Source organism: Arachis ipaensis, chromosome B2 (genome assembly GCF_059453495.1).
Source record: "Arachis ipaensis isolate K30076 ecotype BB chromosome B2, ASM5945349v1, whole genome shotgun sequence".
NCBI classification, from domain to species: domain Eukaryota; kingdom Viridiplantae; phylum Streptophyta; class Magnoliopsida; order Fabales; family Fabaceae; genus Arachis; species Arachis ipaensis.
The window spans coordinates 59091367-59107815 of record NC_142437.1 but is presented as its reverse complement, the minus strand read 5'-3'; the positions used below and the strand labels follow the sequence as shown (position 1 = coordinate 59107815).

The 16449-nt window shown below is 39.7% G+C and overlaps 2 non-coding genes across 2 annotated transcripts; one reads left to right on the top strand and one right to left on the bottom strand.

Annotated features, from left to right (window-relative positions):
* Positions 1-107, top strand: LOC148574029 (small nucleolar RNA R71). Its single transcript, XR_015905826.1, has one exon. It is a non-coding gene; the product is annotated as a small nucleolar RNA R71 (small nucleolar RNA).
* A 15237-nt stretch (positions 108-15344) lies between these two features.
* LOC148574028 (small nucleolar RNA snR34) lies at positions 15345-15467 on the bottom strand. Its single transcript, XR_015906512.1, has one exon. It is a non-coding gene; the product is annotated as a small nucleolar RNA snR34 (small nucleolar RNA).
* Positions 15468-16449: the final 982 nt, after the last annotated feature.

Genomic DNA, 16449 nt, shown 5'->3' with positions numbered 1-16449 from the left:
AACATATCTGGTGGACACCTCTTTGTCAGGTCCTTAAACCTCTCCCATGCTTCATATAGAGTCTCACCATCTTGTTGCCTGAAAGTTTGGACCTCAGCTCTCAGCCTGTTGATTCTTTGGGGAGGATAGAATCTAGCTAAAAATTTGTTCATCACATCTTCCCAAGTTGTCAAACTCTCCTTCGGAAAAGACTCCAGCCACTTGGCTGCCTTATCCTTGAGTGAGAATGGACATAAGAGCAGTCTATAGGCGTCAGGATGAACACCATTAGACTTCACCGTGTCACATATCCTCAGGAAGGTGGTTAGATGTTGATTGGGGTCTTCTTGGATGCCTCCTCCAAACGAACAGTTGTTCTGAACAAGGGTGATGAGCTGTGGTTTTAGTTCAAAATTGTTGGCATGGATGGTTGGCTTTTGAATGCTACTTCCACAGTTTCCTGTGTTTGGGTTGATGTAAGAGCCTAAAACTCTTCTCTCCTCCCCAGCATGATTTGCTCGACCTTCTCTGCCATGGTTGTGAGCCTCTTCTTCATGATGGTTTTCCATGTTTTCTTCCATGTTTGGTTCAAAGTATTCCTCCTCTTCCTCGGCACCAACTACTCATTTTTCTCTTGCTTCCTTCCTTAATCTAAAGAAGGTCCTCTCAGGTTCAGAATCAAAGGAAGTTGAAGCCCCGCTTCTTCTCCCTGTCATACAACCAACAAAGCACAAGCAAGGAAAATAGATGCAGAAAGTATTTCTGTTAGAATTACTGTTAGTGTGAGTGATACAATATATCAAACAGTTAGTGGGTTAGTGAATTGAATTGTAAATAACTAAAAAAAACGAAAAAGTAGGGGGAAGGGAAGAAATTAACTAAAACTGAAAGTAAATTACTCAAACAGAAAATTAAATCAAACAAACTAAAAATGCTCAATCTAGTTATCCTCCAATTTAATCATTGTTGATTCAAAATCAATCCCCGGCAACGACGCCATAAACTTGATACGCGGAAAACTTGTCTCGCAACAAATTTCCTTCGGCAAGTGTAGCGAATTCGTCGTCAAGTAAAAACTCACAATAGAGTGAGGTCGAATCCCACAGATATTGATTGATCAAGCAACTTTAATTAAAGAAATGTTCTAGTTGAGCGAATCAGAATTTGAGTTGAGAATTGCAGAAAATTAAATGGCGGGAAAGTAAATAGCGGAAACAGTAAATGCTAGAAATAAAGAGCTGAATGTAAATGGCGGAAAGTAAATTGCAGAATCTTAAATGGGAATGGGGCAATTGCTCATAAAAGTAAATGGCAGAAATTAAAGAGAATGGGTAAGATCAGAAATGGGGAGTTCATTGGGCTCAGGAGATGTTGCATTCTCCGGATCAAGTTTATTTTCATCTCTTCCTCAATCAATGCATTCATTGATCTCCTTGGCAATCTTATGTGATCGAATTACGATCGAATTACAATTCCTTGTAATTCAATCTCTCAAATCTTGATCAATAGCCAATTCCTTGGTCAATTGCTCATGAGAAGAGATGAAGTATGGTCACTGATTATACCACATGCATTTCCCAAATCAAGTGTTGGAAGGATTATAGTCACATATCCATCCAAACCCAATTTGGTCCAGCATGAGAAAGCATTTCTAGCATGATCCCTTCATTCCTCTTTCAAGGTTCAAAAGAGATCCAAGTATGAGTAGCTTCTTTTCCAAGATAACTACCCAATTGGATGAAGATCGAAAGCTTTCTAGTAAAATCAAGAGAAAAGATAGAAAAAAGAGAATGAAAACTAAAATTGATCCATCAAATTACAACAGAGCTCCCTAACCCAATGAAAGGGGTTTAGTTGTTCATACCTCTGGAAAATGAAAACAAAGATGGAGAATACATGCTGAAAGTAAAACTAGAAGTCTAGAGAAAGTAAATACAGAGAGTAGTTCTATGCCCAAAGGCTCCGTAAAGTTTCCAGCTCTCAAACTAATTCAAAGCTACTCCTATATATACTACTCTTTTGATCTTCTAGTTGGCTCTTCAAGTTTTGGGTATGGGCCTTTAGATCCTGAGTTTGAAGCAGTTATCTTCTTCATTGGGCTTAGCTTTGCTTGCAGAGAGAAAGTGTGAAGTAGGCAGAGACTTTTAGCTCAGGACGTTAGTGGTGTTAACGTTAAGTGAAAGTGTGGGTTCGAGAACATTAGTGACAATCACCTTTTTCACTAACGTTGCTCACCCAAGTATGAGCCACAACTTCAACGTTAGTGGCACAAACGTTACCCCTAACGTTGCCTATTGGTCCTTCGTACACGTTATTGGGACTTACCTTTCCCAATAACATTGATAAGTTTCCCCCTTCCCTACGTTAGAGTCCACATTAACTTAGTTAACGTGGCTCTTAACGTAAGCTTGCCAATCCTTCGAGAACGTTAGTGACACTTACCTTTGTCACTAACGTTCCAATGTGCCCCTATTTTTCACGTTAGAGTCCACGTTAACTAGGTTAACGTGGCTTCTAACGTAGTCATGCTAGCCATCTCCAACGTTAGTGACAAAGGTGAGTGTCACTAACGTTGGCTCCTCATCTCTTTATCCACGTTAGCTTCCACGTTAACTAAGTTAACGTGGGAGTTAACGTTGCTCATGGTGGCTCTTGGTAGTTCACCCCAACGTTAGTGACAAAGGTAAGTGTCACTAACGTTGGCGACCAATTGCTCTCTCCACGTTAGCTTCCACGTTAACTAAGTTAACATGGGAGTTAACGTGGCTTATGGAAGCTTGGCCAACGTTAGTGACAAAGGTGAATGTCACTAACGTTGGCTTCCCTTTTGCTTCTTAACGTTAGAAGCAACGTTAACTAAGTTAACGTGGCAACTAATGTGGCCAATTATGAGCTTGGTCCAACGTTAGTGACAAAGGGGAGTGACACTAATGATTAGTTAACATGAATCTTAACGTGGGCTTATGATGGCTTTGAGGGCGTTATTGGCAGTTACCTTTCTCATTAACTTTACAAGTTAGCACCCATTCCACGTTAGAGGTCACGTTAGTGGGACTAATGTGACTGCTAATGTGGTTCTTCTTTGCATCCTTTGTCCTGAAATCAAGCAACACAGTGCATCAAAGTTTTAGTCCAAGTCATGAGTCATGCATCATCTAATTTATCATATAATTCATGCAAAATCCTCATGAAATCATGTAAAGTGCACAATGTATACTTGAATGAAGATGTAAGTGAATATCTATCCAAAACTAGCTTATTTTCTTAGAAAATGCATGAAACTACCCTAAAAACAGTAAAGAAAAGGTAAGTGAAACTGGCCAAAATGCCCTGGCATCAAGACCGTTCTTAGCTACTGTTGGAGCTATCATTGATGTCCAAAAAGGTGACCTCACCCTGAGATTACACAATGAAAAGATGACATTCAATGTGTTCAAGGCCATGAGTTACCCACCAGAACAATTGGGAGAATGTATGAGGTTGGACTCACTGGAAGATGCAGAGCAGGAGAGCTTTGAAGAAGAAGAACCTGAAAGGTTGACAGAGGAGGAATCAAGGTCTAGTGAAGAGGCTGCAATAGCAGAAATTCATATACAAGGTGCACCAATGGAAGAGAATGAAAAGTTAGAAGCACCAAAACTTAAACTCAAGGCACTGCCAACCACTCTCAAATATGTATACTTAGGCGAGAATGAAAGCTACCCAGTGATCATAAACTCATCCCTCAGCCAAGATCAAGAGAATGAGCTGCTCCAAGTGTTGCGAAAGCATAAAGATGCCATTGGATGGACCCTCGCTGACCTGAAAAGGATCAGTTCGGCCATATGCATGCATAAAATACTGTTGGAAGATGATGCCAAACCATCCATTCAATCCCAAAGGAGGCTGAACCTAATCATGAAGGAAGTGGTACAAAAGGAAGTTATGAAGTTGTGGCAGGGAGGGGTAATCTACCTGATCTCAGACAGCCCCTGGGTCAGCCCCGTGCATGTTGTTCCGAAAAAGGGAGGAATCACTGTAGTTCCCAATGAGAGGAACGAACAAATCCCCACCATGACCGTCACAGGATGGCGGATGTGCATAGACTACAGAAAACTAAATGAAGCTGCACGAAAAGATCATTTCCCTCTTCCATTCATGAATTAGATGTTGGAAAGACTCGCAGGACACTCATACTATTGTTTTCTCGACGGTTATTCAGAATATAACCAAATAGTGGTTGATCCCAGAGACCAAGAGAAAACCTCATTTACTTGCCCATATGGAGTGTTTGCTTACAGGCGCATGCCATTTGGGCTATGTAATGCGCCTGCAACTTTCTAACGCTGCATGCTATCTATCTTCTCGGATATGATAGAGAAATTCATTGAAGTCTTTATGGATGATTTTTCGGTATTCAGAGATTCCTTTCCTAATTGCTTAAATCACCTAGCCTTGGTATTGAAAAGGTGCCAAGAGACCAATCTAGTCCTGAACTGGGAGAAATGTCACTTTATGGTAACTGAAGGAATAGTCCTTGGCCATAAGGTTTCTAACCAAGGCATTGAGGTTGACAGAGCTAAGGTGAAACTTATTGAAAAACTTTCCCCACCCAGTGATGTCAAGGCAATTAGGAGTTTTTTAGGGCATGCTGGCTTTTACAGGAGGTTTATTAAAGATTTTTCAAAGATAGCCAAGCCCTTAAGCAATTTCCTTGTATCTGATACACCATTTGTCTTCAATGAAAAATACATGCTAGCATTCGAAAATTTGAAACAGAGGCTGTCCTCTGCCCCTATTGTAACAACCCTAATTTTCGAGTGCGCGAGATCTTTTCTAAAGGCACGGATTTCTCCGGAAGATCAGTAAAGAGAACACCTCTTCTATATCAACAAGTATCTCGATCCTCATTGTCATTATATTATCTTTAACTCAGGACCTTAGTTGAGACAGGCCCGACAACACAATCGCGAAGAACCTAGTTTTTGAACCGTGTCGGTTAGGAGTTCTAATTGTAGTTTTCGTAAATAGTCTCAGTTTGACGAACCGAACTCGATTCATGAGAAAAGAGTAATATAACAAAGAGAATAGAGGAGAAGAGTATAAAAATAAAGAGTTAAGCCTTGTGGCATGATATTCTATTATATGTTCATCTGATGCTTTTCTATTGGCCCTAGAGGTCCTGTAGGCCCAAGTTCACCTACAGTGAGTTGTTATTCCTGTTGGCCGAAGTTCACCTACAGTGAATATCAGTTGTGTATCTCAGGGTGTTGCTCCTGTAGGCCGAAGTTCATCTACAGAGAGTTGTCATTCCTGTAAGCCAAAGTTCACTTACAGAGGTGTCATTTCTGTAGGCCGAAGTTCACTTACAGAAAGTTGTTGTGCTGTAATTAGACTATTTCTGTAAGCCGAAGTTCACTTACAGAGGTGCCATTTCTATAGGCCGAAGTTCACCTATAGAAAGTTGTTATGTTGTGATTGAACTATTCCTGTAAGCTGAAGTTCACTTATGGGAGTGTTGTTTCTGTAGGCCGAAGTTCACCTACAGAGACAAAGCCATATCTTGGACTAGTTCCTAGGCAATGTCGGGATGCAGGGTGTAAACTGACACGTGAGCTCATGGCCTGCATAGGACAGACATGCATCATACTTGGTTGTGCATTTCCTCTGTTATGATTGTTGTATGAATGTATGTTTTCCTTGTTTGTATTCTCTTCTCTGTGTTTGTGTTTTACTTTCTTACATTCTTCTGTTTGTGATCTGTTTTCAATTTACTCTATTTTCTCTATTTATATGTCTTCTGTTTAGTGCATTTCTATATTCTGCTATATGTCTGCTAAGCGACACAAATTAATGAACTTAACTAATAACCCCGGCCCTACTAAGAACTCCCAAGTTCTTACCCCTTCTCTCTCCCTTCCCCCTTCAGATGGAAGCATGAGTTCCCTTCCGTAGTTCGCTGGTGATCGTTCGTGAAAAGGATTCCGCTCTAGGTAGTCTTCTAAGTCTAGAGTGAACTCCGTTTCTATTTATATGTATATACTGTGAGACCAGCCAACATCTGCACCCCGTTTGTACGTGAACTTTAACTTAAATCCTGTGTACGAGACTCCTGTTGTGTGGCTACTTGATGAGGTACCAGAGAGACGTCCTATGGCAATGTCTGATCGTGCAGAGGAGTAGCAGATAATGTTCTACCTTTTGGTGACGTTCCACCTGACTTGAGTTTTGAAGACTTAGAACGTACTTTCCCTCGCTTTAGTAGTTTAGAGGGACTAAGTGAGTATAGAGTCTAGGCTAGCCTAGGTGCCAGCTTAGGGACCTCTTGAACAGGTCAGGACCTGGGATGTTGTATGTATATATATGTATATAGATATTATTTAGCTGTATCTAGGGGTGTTCTAACTAACAGTCTATATTCTAATAAAGGCTGAATCACCGAATGTTGTTAACTGCTTGTGATATATTTATGTGTGGTTGTTTATAACTGTTTTATCTGTTATTAGTTTTGATTTGATTATGAATGATTCTGTTTATTAATCCAAACTTTTTCAGGAAAAAAAAAGTACCTCGCTAACTAACTACGCTTTTAACAACAAATCAGGCTCATATAATAAATAATAGATAATAATTAGGATGACAAATTGGTAGCACTCGGTTTCTGGTATGTCCTAGGCGTACTAAAAATTGGGTCGTTACACCTATCATTTCCCCACCTGATTGGAACCTACCTTTTGAATTGATGTGTGATGCATCTGATTTTGTAGTTGGGGCCGTGTTAGGGCAGAGGAAAGATAACTTAGTCCATATGATCTACTATGCTAGCAAAGTCCTCAATGACACTCAAAGAAATTATACCACTACTGAAAAGGAGTTGCTAGCAATAGTTTTTGCATTTGACAAGTTTAGATCATACCTCATTGGTGCTAAAGTGATTGTTTTCATAGATCACATAGCACTTAAATATTTGTTTGCCAAGCAAGAATCAAAACCAAGACTAATAAGATGGATCTTATTATTGCAGGAATTCAACATTGAAATTAGAGAGAAGAAAGGAGTGGAGAACAAGGTAACAGACCACCTATCCAGAATCCCTCATGATAAAGGTGGAGCACATGATTCAAGTGTAAATGAGCTCTTTCCTGATGAGCAGTTGATGACAGTTCACAAAGCACCATGGTTTGCAGACATTGCCAACTTCAAGGCAACTGAGGCTTTACCTCCAGAGATCAACAAACATCAAAAGAGAAAGCTCATAAATGATGCAAAATATTTTGTCTGGGATGAGCCATATCTCTTCAAGAAGTGTTCAGATGGAACCCTGAAAAGATGTGTTTTAGAAGAAGAAGGACGAGAGGTCCTGTGGAATTGCCACAGCTCATGCTATGGAGGCCATTTTGGAGGGGACAGAACTGCAGCCAAGGTGTTACAAAGCGGATTTTTTTGGCCCACCCTTTTCAAGGATGCCAAAGAACTTGTAAAGAACTGCAATGAATGCCAAAGAGCTGGAAACTTGCCCAGAAGAAATGAAATGCCACAAAATTTCATCTTAGAACTGGAACTGTTTGATGTATGGGGAATTGATTTCATGGGACCATTCCCAACCTCATATTCAAACAAGTACATTTTGGTGGCAGTGGACTACATCTCCAAGTGGGTGGAGGCTATTGCAACCCCAACAAATGATAACAAGGTGGTCATAAACTTCCTCAAGAAGAATATCTTTAGCCAGTTTGGAGTCCCACGAGCACTCATCAGTGATAGAGGGAGCCACTTTTGTAACAGACCACTAGAAGCTCTTCTCCTACGATACGGGGTGAAACACAAGGTTGCAATGCCTTACCATCCCCAAACAAGTGGGCAAACTGAGATATGTAACAGAGAGCTAAAAAGGATTTTGGAAAAGATTGTAGGAGCATCAAGAAAGGATTGGTCGAAGAAGCTGGATGACGCTCTTTGGGCATACAGAACAGCATTCAAAACACCACTCGGGATGTCCCATATCAACAGGAGTATGGGAAAGCATGTCACCTACCGCTGGAGCTGAAACACAAAGCTTTCTGGGCTCTCAAGATACTAAATTTTGACAGCATTGCTGCTGGTGCAAAGAGGATTCTGCAGCTGCAAGAGATGGAGGAATTTAGATCTGAAGCCTATGAAAATGCCAAGATTTATAAAAAAAAGGCGAAAAGAAGGCATGACCTCCATCTGGCACCTAGGAGTTTTGCAAAAGGGCAGCGAGTACTCCTCTACAACTCCAAATTGAGACTGTTCCCAGGAAAACTCAAATCAAGGTGGTCAGGACCCTTTCTTGTCACAAAAGTCTCCCCATATGGACACATAGAAATCTTGGATGAAAGTTCTGAGAAGACTTTCACTGTGAATGGACAAAGGCTCAAACACTATATGGGTAACATGGGGGAAAACCCCAAAGTGAAGTATCATCTCAAGTAATGGAGGGATCGTCGAGCTAGTGACGCTAAAAGAGCGCTTTGTTGGGAGGCAACCCAACCTAAGGTAATTTCTTTTTCATCGTCATTTGAATAAAGATCACAAGTTGTTTCCCCTGTATTACAAGGAGCTAAGTTTGGTGTTTCACACCAAAACAATCCAAGAGTGAAAGTGTAATTCTAAGTTTGGTGTTCCACCAAAGATATTAGTTAGAATCACACTACACTCCAATGGCAAAATGCTAGCTCCAACCAAACAGGGGAACCACTTAGCAGTAGTTTAGTCTTTAGTTAATAGTTGTTTAGTTAATAACAACGTATGAGGCTCTCTGCAAGTATGCAATCTCTTGTACTAGGCAAGGAACTAAGTTTGGTGTTCACACACCAAATTAAGTTTAGAAATTCACAAGCATACATGCAAGCTAACTATTTCTCAAGTGCTTTGGGAACAAGCAACTTCCAATAACTTTGCAGGAGCCTTCTAAGGAAATGGTGCACCATCATCCAAGGAAGTGAAGGAGCAAAAAAACTATGGATGATGACAGCAAGAGGATAGCTAGAAACCATCACCCGAAGGTTGTATTGTTACTTAATTCCATATACTTGAAATGCTAAAAAAATTGGAAGTCCCAAGGTGCCCTTGATTAATAGTTACTCATTAGTCTAAATCATTAGAATTTAATGTTTGTTTTTATTGCTTTTGTCATATGTGTGCTGTCCACGATACCTGCTGCATCTTCACCTTGCTTACTTGTATGCTTGTCTCCTTTTTAATCAAATAAAAAGAGAATGTGTGTTATAAAAGACCAGAGTGGAATCCATATTGTGGAGTAAGTTCCTAATTTTGTGGTGTGGTAATAGATTAGCTAAGTTGGTTCACCAATAAGGTGGGAAGGCAACTATCTGTCCTGAATCATATGCTTGAAACACACCCCATGAGACTAGCTGAATAACAAGATCCCAAAAAAAAAAAGGGAAAGAAAAATTCAAGTTAAAGAATAAAAGAAAAAGAGTAAGAAATAAGGCTAGGCACCAAGGGTTTGAATCTTGAGGGATATGTCTGTGGTGCTCTTGTGTAAGGGATTTACTTGGATGAATAAGCTCTTAGGGGTGCCTTATCACTTGGTAACTTGGGTTAACTAACCCGGGATTATCAGCTGAAAGTCCACTATCAAGAGTAACCCTTGCTACAGAACACTTAGTAACCCAAAGAGGTGCTGGACACTAAGGTCTCAAGAAAAGAAAATAACAAACCATGTGCCTGAGGTGTGTATGTATGGGGAAAAGAGACTTGAGGGAGTAAGTCCTTAGGGGTGTCTTAACACCTAGCACTTTGAACCAACTGGTTCGGGAGTGCTGGCTGAAAGCTTATCTTAAAGAGTCGCCCCCTCACAGAGCACCCAGTCTAAGAACACAAATAAGCCCTGAAATGACAAAAAGGATCAATGAATAAAAGTTTCATAAGGTGCAGTCAAGTGGGTATTCCAGGACATGATAAAGGTCTGAAAGCCAGTGAAGGAATGAACCTAAGTTGCTATGCATGAAACCACCATAAAACCAAGGACATGACTTCCACAATAATGACTCATTTCTCTTGGCATTTCATTCATCATTCTCTTGTTCCAGTACTTGCTTAGGGACAAGCAAGCTTTATGTTTAGTGTTGTGATGCCAGGGCATTTTGGCCAGTTTCACTGACCTTTTCTTTACTGTTTTAGGGTAGTTTCATGCATTTTCTTAGGAAATAAGCAAGTTTTGGGTAAAAGTTCACTTACATCTTGATTCAAGCAAGCATGGTGCACTTTACATGATTTCATGAGAATTTTGCATGAATTAAAATGACAAATTGGATGATGCATGTCTCATGATGAGGATTAGAACTTTGATGCACTTTATTGCTTGATTTCAGGACAAAGGAAGCAAGAAAGAACCACGTTAGTGATGTGTTATTTTCGCGGAGAAACGAATTTCTCCAAAACACCCAAAACTAACCGGCAAGTGCACCGGGTCGCATCAAGTAATAATAACTCACGTGAGTGAGGTCGATCCCACAGGGATTGAAGGATTGAGCAATTTTAGTTTAGTGGTTGATTTAGTCAAGCGAATCAAGATTTGGTTGAGAGATTTGTGATTTGCAGAATTTAAATTGCATAGAAAGTAAAGGGAATGGGTAATTGGCATGAAATTAAAGAGAGCTGAAATTTAAAGGGCTGAATCTTAAAGAACAAGAAATTAAATGGCCGAAACTTAGAACGCAAGAAATGTAAATTGCAGAATCTTAAAGTGCAAGAAATATAAATGGCTTGAATTGTAAAGGGAATTGGGAGTTGGATTTGCCGAAATTAAACAAGGAAAAGTAAAATTCAACAAGCAGAGGAATGGAAGAACACTTGGATCGAATCAGATCTAGAAACAGAATTGTAAATGAGCAGGAAAACAGTAAACAGGGAATGTGAAATGGGAATTCCAGATCTCAGGACCCAAGAGACTAGAAAACCAAGTCTAGATCTCAATGCCTTCCTAGATCCAACAAGAACAATTGCAAAGGAAATTGTAAATTGCAAAGAAAGTAGATGAAGAACAATTAACCGAAACTGAAATTCAATAAAGCAGAAAATTAAACAAGATCCCAAGGTGAGATTGAAACAGAAGTTCTTCAATTCTCCACCCAAGATCCAAAACAAGAAAAGTAAAGAGTGCTGGGCAAGAACAAGGAAGAAGAGAGATCAATTCTCCTCCCAAATTCTCTTGAATTAAGACAACAATGCTAGAATGTAAAAATGAGCTCTCAATCAAACCAGAAAAGAAAGCTCTCTGAAAACTCAAAGGGAAAGCTCCAACGTTGGCCTCCCCTTAGTTATTCATGGCGCCAACGTTAGCCAGAAAGTTAGGGGCTAACGTTGGCGCAAACTTTTGCTAGCCCAGGGAGTTTTTCAAGCGCCAACGTTAGCCAAAAAGTTAGGGGCTAACGTTGGCGCAAACTTTTGGTGCATCCAGGGAGTGTTTTTCATGCCAAAAGTTAGCCAAAAAGTTAGGGGCTAACTTTTGGTCCAGCTTTTGCCCAAAAGTTAGCCAGAAAGTTAGGGGCTAACTTTTGGTCCAGCTTTTGCCCAAAAGTTAGCCAAAAAGTTAGGGGCTAACTTTTGGTCCAGCTTTTGCTTCCTGGTTCATAATTAATCCAAGACTCAAGTCATTCCTCCTAGCCATTCCTTCTTGCATCAACCTTTCTCCAAGCTTTCTTCACCTATCATTAATCAACCAAACACATCAAAGCTATGCTCAAAATCATGAGATATTCATTCCTTCATAATATGTGACAATTATAGCATAAAACCTCATGAAATAGCATGAATTCATACATGGTTGATTAAATCAAAGGAAACATGAAAATCTACCCAATTGGCTTGCTTATGGCTCAAGAAAGTGCATAATTCAATTGAAAACAAAAGAAAAAGGCTAGTGAAACTAGGCTAAGATGACTTGTCATCACAACACCAAACTTAAAGCTTGCTTGTCCCCAAGCAAGAAATGATTTATTGAGAAGAAAGAATGAAATGGAAGAGGATGTTCATGCTAGTAGAGTGTTATTGGTATTTCATGGGGTTTTATGTGGATATGTACACACTCACCTCTTATTGACTCTTAAGCCTAGAAAGCCTCTTTCAAGCTTCAAGTAACATACTGCTATGACCTCTCATTATTCCTTTATCCTTGGCTATTATCTTGTTCATGAGCTTTATTTGAGTGTCATGTGTAGCAAGTTCATTTCCTTTTCTTTATACTTGACACATTATTCATTATAGACACTTGGCTCACATTCCTTCTTAGAACATTGATGCCCAACACCTCTTTGGGCTACTAAATGCCTTGTAGTTAGGTTGCTCTTGATAGTGGACTTTCAGCTGATGATCCCGGGTTAGTTAACCCAAGTCATCAAGTGTTGATGCACTCCAAAGAGCTTAATAATCCAAGCAGATCCTAATACAAAGACACCACAGGCATATATTCTAAGGTTCAAGCTATTGGTGTCCAGCTTTGTTTCTTTTTGTTTTTCATTCGTTCGGCCACTTCTTGGCTATTTCTTTTTCTCCCCCTTTTTTTTCTTTTTGTTTTTCTTTCTAACCAAGGATTTTTATTCGATTGAGATTCATAGACAGTAGCTACTTTCTACTTAAGAGGAGACATCCTAGTGTTCTTATTCATTAAAGGTGAGCTATTATACAATCACACACATACCACCACTTACTTTTATTTTACTTCTATCTAACAGAGAACTATCTCACTTCACATTCAAACATTTCTTTTATTGAATTGAAAATGCAGGGGACAAAGCATGCTTTTTGTTCAGTGAAAGTAAACACACAAGCACACACATAGACTAGCTTACTTATTCTAAGAGAAACAAACAAAATGCAAAGACTATTAATTATGACAACTACTTAAAGATGCAAGGACCACTCAAAACAGACACAATGCATGCTTTCTTAGTGTTGAACAAGGAGCAAGTCCACCTTTTATTTGTCATGCTTTTTCTTTCTTCTTTCATACACCTGGTTGCTGGTGTTCCCTGTGTCCATGTCTGTTGTCTGTTGATCCCGCCAGAACCCAGCTCTATTCATTGCTTCCTCTACTCTATCTTCAAGCTTCATTGCATTGCTTACTTCTATCTCACTTCTCCTTTTGAAGAATTCATCAAAGGTTGGAAAAGCTGGATCCATGTTGTGCAGATGCTCTCCAATATAGTTAAGCTTGATTTGACTATTTATGTTGTAGTCGGCTTGGACTTCATATCTTGCATCTTGGAGTGTTGTGAACTCTTTGAGAGCCCTCAAATTTTCAGCTTGCATTTGTTCCAACTTTCCAAATGATTCATGAGATTGAAAAGCATGTTCTTCTTGCATCACAAGGAATCTTAACTCGAATTCACTTTGTTTGTTCATCATTCTTAGCTCCCGTTCTTCTTGTGCTTGTTGGTTTTTCATGTATAGTGAATGGTATTCCTCTTGCCTTTCTTGAATTCTCATGTACTGTTGTGATAATCTTCCAATTGCTTCCTGCATTTGAATCATGTCCAGATTGTTATGTAGAGGAATGTGCTGCTGTTCCTCCTCCTCTTGTGGCTCTTCTTCCTCTTGTAATTCTTCTCCCTCCATTGGTTCCTCTCTTTCCCTTCTTCCATGTGGTCTTCGGCCTTGATGTGCTTCAGGGGGCATCATCATTCTTTCAATGGTTATAGGCATGCCTTGGCTTAACCACATTGGATTCTCCTCTTCCATTGGAACTTTAGCCTTTGCACACAACCTCCAAATGGTACTCGGATAGTACAACCAAGATCCGGCCGAATTCTTCTCAGCCAGCTTTTGAATGTCCTTTGCCAGAATTTCATGAACTTTTACCTCTCCTCCCACAATTATGCAATGCAACATAATAGCTCTATTCTTGTTAACTTCTGAGGTGTTTACTGTGCCCAGAATTGATCTTTTCAACAACTCATACCATCCCTTTGCTTCCGGGGTAAGGTTAACTCTCTTCAAATACTTGTATTTATTCTTGTCATCTCCTTCCCACTCTGAGTTTTCCATACAAATATCTCTAGCAATCCCATCATAATCCGGATCACCATTTACCCTTTGGTGGTATCCCGGTTCACTAAAGCGAACTGATTTTAGTCCCAAGACTTTTTTGATTGCATCCGAGCTAAAATCTACTTCCACTCCCCGCACATAGCTCTTGTATGTTGGGGCCTCACTCATGTCAAGCCCTGAGACATTGGCATAGAATTCTCTTATGATATTAGCATTGATTCGGGTGATTGGTGATATGAGTTCCTCCCACCTCCTCTTTCGAATTTTGTCCTTCATTTCTTGGCATCCATCATCCGGCAGCCAGAGTGGAATTTCTGGATATATCTTCTTCTGATTCATCCATTCAATTTGCATCTGATGGTACCGAGATTTGAATCTCCATTGGTCATATTCAGGGGTGCTTTCCTCCACCATGGGATCTTTCCCTCTTCTTCGTTTGGTTCTTGAGGAAGAGGCCATGATCACTTGGTTGTTTGAGACTCTTGAGGTTAAAGGGAGTGTGAAGAATGTTAGAGATTTTGATGTGTGTTTGGAGAAGGATGAAATTTGAGGCTGAGCTTGTTATGATGAGAAATGATGAAGGGAAGTTTAAATGGTTGGAGTGCAAAGGTTCGGTCACATGCATGGTTTGGAGGTGGTATGTTATTTAAATGAACAATGAAGGGCTAGGATGCAATTAGATACCATGTGAATCAAAGGTGTGCATGTAAGGGTGAATGAAGACAAAGCTTGCTTCTTCAATTGTCTTTGCCGTGATCATCTCAAGGAGTGGCAGATTCTCTTTTTGAAGCATGTGATGAGATTTCGTCCTCATGCTATGCTTTCCTTTGTCTTGTCTCTTTCATAAAGTGTTCTTTGACCATCTAGTCATCACAACAAGACAACACACATTAGCTATATCAAACCGTGGCAATAGTGCTTCTTTTTATTAACACCATATGAATTATCATTCCTTATATCCATTTGGACCGTAACTTTCCTTGGAGGACACCAAACTTAATGTTTGGACATATAGTTGAAAATATGTGGTTCTCCCTCCAACTAGTGAAATTGAAATCCCAATGTCATTCTTGGTCAAATGTTTATAAGAGATGTTTTTATCATAATTTTCCTTTTTCTCTCTCTTTTTTTTTCATGAACGATCAATTGTGCCCCTAAATCCGTGATCAAAGTTTGGTGAATACCAAACTTGTATCTTGCTTAAGGGGTAGATGCGAGATGCTAGTGGTAAATCACAGTTGATGCCTTCATCATAGAGTATGATTTCTTTTTAATTGAAAAGTCTCAGTAAGAGATAATGTATGATCATTGATGCATGATTTTTTTTTAATTTTCATGAGAAGAGAAACACCAAACTTAGTGTTTGGTCATATGCTAGGCATATAGTATGAAAATGTTTGCAACACTGGTTTGGTGTGCTTCAAGGCACACCAAACTTTAGAAGTCTTAGCATATGAAAAAAAAATTTTTTTTTTGCATTCATTGAGTTAGTCCATGAAAACAAATTTCATGCTCAGATGATCATAGCTTATTGAATTTAAAATGACATAAATCTTAAATCATGGGTTGCCTCCCATGGAGCGCTCTTTTATTGTCACTAGCTTGACATTGGAGCCTTCTTTTATGGTGGTTGAGGGTTGCAGTGCCTCAACTTGTCTCCCCTGACTGTGATCCTCCTCTTTGTTCTCTGGTGTTCAATTTCAGCGTGCTCTAATGAGAGTATGTTGCTGACAGTGTAATAGTCATCAATCTATTGGCTTGCTCCCAGCTGTTGATATGTTAGTTGCACTTTGTCACCTTTGGAAAGCCCCTCTGTTGGAATCTTCCTGTTCTTCCAACCCCTTTTTGTGTTGTTTCTGCATTTCATCCTTTCTTTTGTTGACCTTTCTTTTCTGGCCGTAGGCTTACCTTGGGGATCTTTCATCCTTTCAGTGGCTAATACTCCAATATTCTCTTGGACTTCTTCATCAGTGCACAATCTTTTGCCCTGGGATGTTGTTGTGAATCGCCTTGTTGCTTTCTTCCTTTAACTGTGATTCTTCCTTGTCAAGTTCCATATAGTTTTTCTTCTCATTACCAAACTGTGCTTCTGGTAACACCTTCAGAGTGATACTCTTGTCATGTATTCTGAGAGTTAATTCTCCTTCCTCTATGTCTATGATAGCTCTAGCAGTGGCCAAGAATGGCCTTCTCAGAATAATAGAGTCACCATCATCCCCTTCTGAATCTAGAACCACAAAATCTGCAGGGTATATGAAATTATCCACCTTGACCAGAAGGTTTTCAATCATACCCCTGGGGTATACTGTTGACTTATCTACTAGCTCTAGAGATATCTGTACTGGTTTAACTTCCTCTATATGCAGCTTTTTTACCAAGGAGGATGGTATTAAGTTGATACTTGCTCCTAGATCGCACATTGCTTTAGTGATGGTTAATTCCCCAATGGTGCAAGGT